At 37.9% G+C, this 6,704-nt stretch overlaps 1 pseudogene; it reads left to right on the forward strand.

Moving 5' to 3' along the window:
• The first annotated feature begins 526 nt into the window (after nt 1–526).
• On the forward strand, nt 527–6,449 carry LOC110743754 (annotated as a pseudogene).
• The last annotated feature ends 255 nt before the right edge of the window (nt 6,450–6,704 follow it).

Consider the following 6,704-nt stretch of genomic DNA (forward strand, 5'->3'; position numbering starts at 1 on the left):
AGACAGGGACATTTACATCTGCAGAGTTTTGCTGCCTTTTGTTCTGCTATGCCCTATCCCTGGAGGTGGAGTCTACAGAGGCAGGTGGGCCTCCTTGAGCTGTGGTGGGCTCCACCCAGTTCGAGCTTCCCAGCCACTTTGTTTACCTACTTAAGCCTCAGCAATGGCGGGCACCCCTCCCCCAGCCTTGCTGCCGCCTTGCAGTTAGATCTCAGACTGCTGTGCTAGCAATGAGGGAGGCCCGTGGGTGTGGGAACTTCTGAGCCAGGTACGGGATATAATCTCCTGGTGTGCCATTTGCTAAGACCCTTGGAAAAGTGCAGTATTAGGGTGGGAGTGACCTGATTTTCCAGGTGCTGTGTGTCACAGTTTCCCTTGGCTAGGAAAGGGAATTCCCTGACCCCTTGTGCTTCCCAGGTGAGGCAATGCCTTGCCCTGCTTCAGCTCTTGCTCAGTACACTGCACCCACTGTCCTGCACCCACTATCTGACATGCCCCAGAGAGATGAACCTGGTACCTCAGGTGGAAATGCAGAAATCACCCGTCTTCTGTGTCCCTCATGCTGGGAGCTGTAGCCTGGAGCTGTTCCTATTCGGCCATCTTGGAACTGCTGATTTTACATATACTTAAACTTATTTACTAAAACATGCTACTGGGTGTGAACTGAATGGTGTGAGTTTGTCTTGATAATCCAATGTTTTGGATTAGTTCATATTTTTCCAGCGTGGGGCAAGATGTGTCAGTGTATGCAAAAGAATTCAACACACATATTCAAATTATTTACTTGCTTAAAATGCCACTACTTTCAGGTTAACTCAATTTCTTTTTTGGTAAATACTCAGGTTTTCAGGTCTCCTTTTCTTCCCAGTTCTTCTCCCTGGGCAACATGTCTCTCCTGACTGGGTTTCTTACAGCTTCAATTATGTGTTCTGCTCAGTCTCCAGGTAAAAGCCAGAGCTCACTTGTCTGAGGCTGGTTCTCATGTTCTGCTCTTATTTTGTGGTTAAACAATGGCGATTTTCCTTACTGCCCTTCAATCATAGCAGCATGGTTCATGAAAAGTAAATAGGAACAATTCTTAGAACATCGTAGTATATGGCTGCTATGGGTTGAGTGTTTTTGTACCCTTCAAAACTAATGTTGAAATTTAATCCCCAATGCAACGGTGTTGAGAGGTAGGACCTAATAGGAGGTGTTTATATCCTGAGAGTCCTCAGGATATAACATATAAACCATGTATGTACAATGTTACCTGAAAATCAATTCAGTTTAAAAAATATTTGGTACCCTCTAACTGCCCTCTTGGATCCCCATATGCATGCGTCTACTTTCAGTGGGTCTACCAGACTCCCGGAGCATCATCCTAATTCCCCAACTAGACCCTTGTCAGCTCCAACAAGATGAAAGATGCAATCATGAACCAAGAAAAACTCACCAAACTGCATGCATAAGTGTGTAAAGGAACTGATCGTGGAAGGAAGATTGTTCATAGAACAGCCACAACAGATGATAAGAAAAAACTTTAGTTCTCCTTAAAGAAGTTAGGGATAAATAATATCTCTGGTATTGAAGAGGTGAATATGTTTATAAACCAAGTAACAGTGATCCACTTTAACAACCCTAAAGTTTGGCCATCTCTGGCAGGGAAGGCTTTCACCATTGCAGGCCACGCTGAGACAAAACAGCTGACAGAAATGGTACCCCGCATCCTAAACCAGCTTGTTACACACAGACTGACTAGGTAAGGGAGACTGCCTGAAGATCTGCCCAAACAGCCTGTGGGAGGAAAAGCACCACTTGCTACTGGAGAGGATAATAATGATGAAGTTTCAGATCCTGTGGAGAATTCTGATGAGGCTTCCAAGAATGAGCCAAACTGAATTGAGGCAACTCCTGAAGACGATAAAACTTGAAGTTGTTACCGGCAGCTGACATTTTATTATGACTGCTTTAAAAAAATTGTTTATGGATCTGATAAAATCTAGAACTCGAATATGTTTAAGTCCAAGTCCCTTGGACACTGCAGCTTTTTTCATTTTTGCTTATACACAATTCATTCTTTGCAGCTAGTGAAGTCGAAGGAGCCTGGGGATAAAGTTTAAAACAAAAGTTAAAAATATTATTTGCTGGAACATAGTCAGATTCAGACATTTCTCCTTTATACAAGAGAAATGATTTTTAGAAAATAATAACACATACATTTGAAATTTCAAACAAAAGTGAATAGTATGAGATAAAATTATGTTCAGAATTATTTAGTATTTAAGTCAGATGTTACACTCCTATTGCAGTACTTATACTTCAAAACTATGGAAAGTAGACTCATGCAGGGGAGCTTGCTGTCTCATCAAATAATGCCAAAATAGCATTTCAACTAGAAGACAGATCATTGTCAAGATTAAAGTAGCGAAATCACAAGAAATGGGAGTCAAATCCATGTTGGAGAGTTTAGTTTTGCCCTTTAATTCCACTTCACATGTTTTGGTAATAGTTTTCTATCTAGATGTAGCCATTTTATATCAGTATTTTATTTTTGCTCTTGTGACCTCAATGTTTTGGCTCCTTTGGTTTCTTCTTGGGAATTGCAGAAAGATGAAAGATGAATCCTCTTATTTGCTTGAGATTTATATAATCAATTGTTAAAGCTGTACTGCCCTTATTACAAATTCCTATAACTGAACTTTACTTTTTTCTTAAACTCTCTCTTTCCATAATATAGGCATCCTAATGGATTATGCACTGTTTAGCCTGGACTGTTTCTTTCAGAATCCACTTGTAGATATCACATCACACTGTGCATTCTCATCTCCTACTTGAATTTTTTTGCTCTTTCTGCCAAACACACCTTTCTCATATTATTGAAGTCTATTGCCATCGGGCTTTTTCTTTCTCTTTATCTTCTACACTAAAAGCTATTTTTAGTCTTTGTTTTACTATTCTACAGTTAGTGCCTAAAGGCCTTTAAGAATAAGAAAGAATCAGGTTTTCACAGATGATCTAAGAAAACCACAATCCTTGGTTTTACAGCATTTTTCCTTTAATCTTTTTTTCATTTGAAGTAAGCTATAAAAACTCACATTCTTTAAAATCAGATGGATTCAATAGGAAGGAACTATCCCCTCCTATTAGGTTTTGTTTTCAGATCATCCATTAATGGTATGAAATGCGTTCCTATTGTACTTTCTGCCTCCATCTCTGTCCTCATCAATCTGGAGTGCTGCTAGATTAATTTTTCTATGAATTGGATATGATTTTCACATTCAAGCTCAGAAATAAAGCAGCTTCTACACACTGAGAGAATAAAATTCACATCCTCCAGCTGGCCATTCAGGGCACTATATTTACCTTACAGTGACCTTAACCATATCTGCCCTTCCAGTGTTATTTTTCCCTTCTCTCTTTCAGGTTCCAGTTCCCTGCATTGCTTGCTCTTCTTTGTACACACGATGTACTCTTTAACACTAGGGACTTAGATTACATTGTTGGCTTCTACATGTACTGTTTTTTTTTCTTATCATATCTTAATGAATCATTTCCTCTTTATTCCTCAGGATTTATTTTAGAGATCCCTGTCTTCCTAAGCCAGGAATACTCACCTCTACTATTTGCAGACTCTGAAAATAAACAGTCCTCATTCTAAAAATTGGTGGCACTTCTTAAATTCTACCTTAAACTTAATCACTTGTGTTGATTAATTAAAAATTATTGAGAATCTAACCTGCATTAAACACGGTTTTAGGCTCTAAAGATATAGCAGTGAACAAAGCAGATAACAATCTCTGCCCTCATAGAGTTTTATCTTACAGTGTTACAGCTTCCTAGGAGAGTTTTAAAACATTGATTTATAATTACACTGGTATGTGAAGACAGAAAAACAAGTGTCAGAATATTTTTGTACTCAATGTTTTACAAAAGCAAAAATAAATTAGTTCTTATTAAGAAATGCTGCCAAAATGACTGCAAATGTGATGATAGTTCTTGGTATCACTCTATTTTGATGCGCTAAGAAATACAGCTGCACTTGGGACATTGATAAATAAGTGCTGCTTAGGAAAGATGAATTAGCGAAGCACAAGTACTCATTTGTGAAGACAGGAACTACAGAGAAACACCATAAAAAGACTGCCAAACTCAACAGGAAGACTTTCCATGTCTGGTGCACATCCTGTTGTTTGTTTCAGGTTATTCTGTGAGGCTTGACTCAACTCCTCAGCTTCCCCTGATCAAGCAGTTGAGGTGGTCCCAGTGATGCTCTTACCACGACCCAAGTGGAGTCACCATGTTTTCTTTATTGCTAAACCACTTCTCTTCTTGCCCTAGAACCAGTGAAAAAGTTACTGGATGCTGCTACTTTTCTCTTTTGTTGACAGCAAGCCCAACATATAAACATCTTTCTCAAGAACTTGTGTGAGGATTGAAATAAACTCTCCCTTCTGCTTTTCCCTTAAGAGTCCATCAGGATCATCTATTTATTCAGGTCTATCATGAAGTTATATTAATAATAAAAGTCAAGATTTCACTTGGCTCATGTGGGATCTTGTATTGTTTGAAAAGACTCATCTCCCTCTTTAATTTTCTGGGAGTCCCCAATGAATGTTTTATATATTTTCATTGACAGATTGACTGGGTGATCACATATTATGGAGTGGGCAGTCTTGTTGTGTCTGCTAAATTGTAAGGTATTTTCTGGATCCTGTTTTTCTCTTTGGAGCCACTTTTGTTTCTTCTGAGTGCTATTGATGACTGTTGCATCCCTGGATACCACCAAACACTCCAGGCAAGATGTCCCTGTCCGGCCAGCTGCTGTTTTCTACTGGGCACCAAGGACTTCTATCCGGCAACATTACAATTTTTATCTTTTCCCATTGGGCACCAAAACAGATAAACTGGAGTCTTCATGCGACCAAAACTACTCAGTGGTCTAGGGAGAAATAAGAGAAATATTGTCTCCTCTTTCAATGTTTTATTCTGTCACAGGTAGGGACTGGCGAAGAGCAGGCTTTTTGCTCTGGTACATTTCCAGAATAATTTAGTTATATTATTATTATCTTTTTACTTTTTCTGTTTCCTCATTTGTTTCCCTTCTTTCCTCCATTCTTTCCTTTATTCACTTTATTTTTTATCTCCCTCTCTCTCTCTGCAAATCATTCACCCTCTCTTTTCCTAAGCACTGAATACTAGTCTTCTGGGTGTAAATAGACAGAGCTGGTTAAGTCTTCTTTCTCTTATAATATAAGTGATTTTGTAGAGACTTCTATCTCAAGTAAAAAGATTAAGAAGGTCAAACTCAATTCAACAGATAAGCTGTGAAATGTTCTATAGTATAATAAGCGCTCAGAAAGTAACTGTTGAATGAAAGAATAAAATCTGTTTTAGTCCTTACACAAATCTCAGTTTAAATATAGTCTGAAATCACTGTACAGGGTTATTTTGTTACATCTTTTATTTCCTCTAAAGTCCTCAGAAATAAGTGTTTGCTTTTATTTGACTTTGCACCTTCTAAGCCTCCTATTTTAATATTTTTTATGTAATTGCCTAAACATGTTTTGAAGTAATGAGTATTTCCTTTATAGTTGCACTAAAATACATAGGTGTGGTGTGTATCATATAGTAAAATATAATTAATAACTGTTATGTAGCCTAAAGAATCACATTTGGGTAGCCTTAGTATTGCTTGCATATTGTAATTTAAGTTTTGCTAAATGATTATCTTTAATCTTAAGGGCTAAAAACCTGTCCTTTGTAGTCTTACAGCTTAAAATTTTCTGCTCGAATTAACTTCTAGGAGTAGGCATTTTGTAAAATGTGTTTATATGATGTCTATCAAAATGAAAGACTTTTTAAAAAATAAATGAAACAAAGCAATTAGGTAGTGTCACAAAAGTCAATGTAACACAAAGCAATAATCAAAGAATATTATCAATGTTTTAAGAAAAAAATAAATTTGTCCAGGGTCTTATGCTAAATATTATTTGTGTTCTGTCTTTGGTATGATTAATTATGTATATGGTACAAATACGTATTATAACATTTTTCTCCTCTTGTAGCAATAGGTCATTGCTTGGCATAATATTCCATCTAATAATAGGTGAATAGTTTTAGGATAGGCTGTAAGATCAGCAATAAGGATGACTTAAAGGAAGATGTTCACTTAGTGACAGAAGATGCTAAAAGTAATTTAAAAATGTAGAGGAAATGATACCCAGAAAAAGGCTGAGTTGTGTACCTGAAGCTGCAGCTATACTGGCAATTTAGGATGAAACAATTTGAGGTGAGACAGGAGTAACAATGTTAACATGATTGCTCATAGTTGTAATTTAAGTGGTATTATGATAGTAGTAGACAACTGGAGTGCCTTGGTTAGTCTGTGTATCTAAACAGGATAGTCATGCAATTGTTAAAATCAGAGGTTTTAAATGTAGAAACTAATTTTCTCTCAAGGCTTACACACTTACCAAGTAAGCATTTTTTTTTTTTTTTTTTTTTTTTTTTGAGACGGAGTCTCGCGCTGTGTCACCCAGGCTGGAGTGCAGTGGCACGATCTCGGCTCACTGCCAGCTCCGCCTCCCAGGTTCAGGCCATTCTCCTGCCTCAGCCTCCGAGTAGCTGGGACTACAGGCGCCCGCCACCACGCCCGGCTAGTTTTTTGTATTTTTAGTAGAGACGGGGTTTCACCATGTTAGCCAGGATGGTCTCGATCTCCT

The sequence above is a fragment of the Papio anubis genome, chromosome 7 (assembly GCF_008728515.1).
Source record: "Papio anubis isolate 15944 chromosome 7, Panubis1.0, whole genome shotgun sequence".
Taxonomy (NCBI): domain Eukaryota; kingdom Metazoa; phylum Chordata; class Mammalia; order Primates; family Cercopithecidae; genus Papio; species Papio anubis.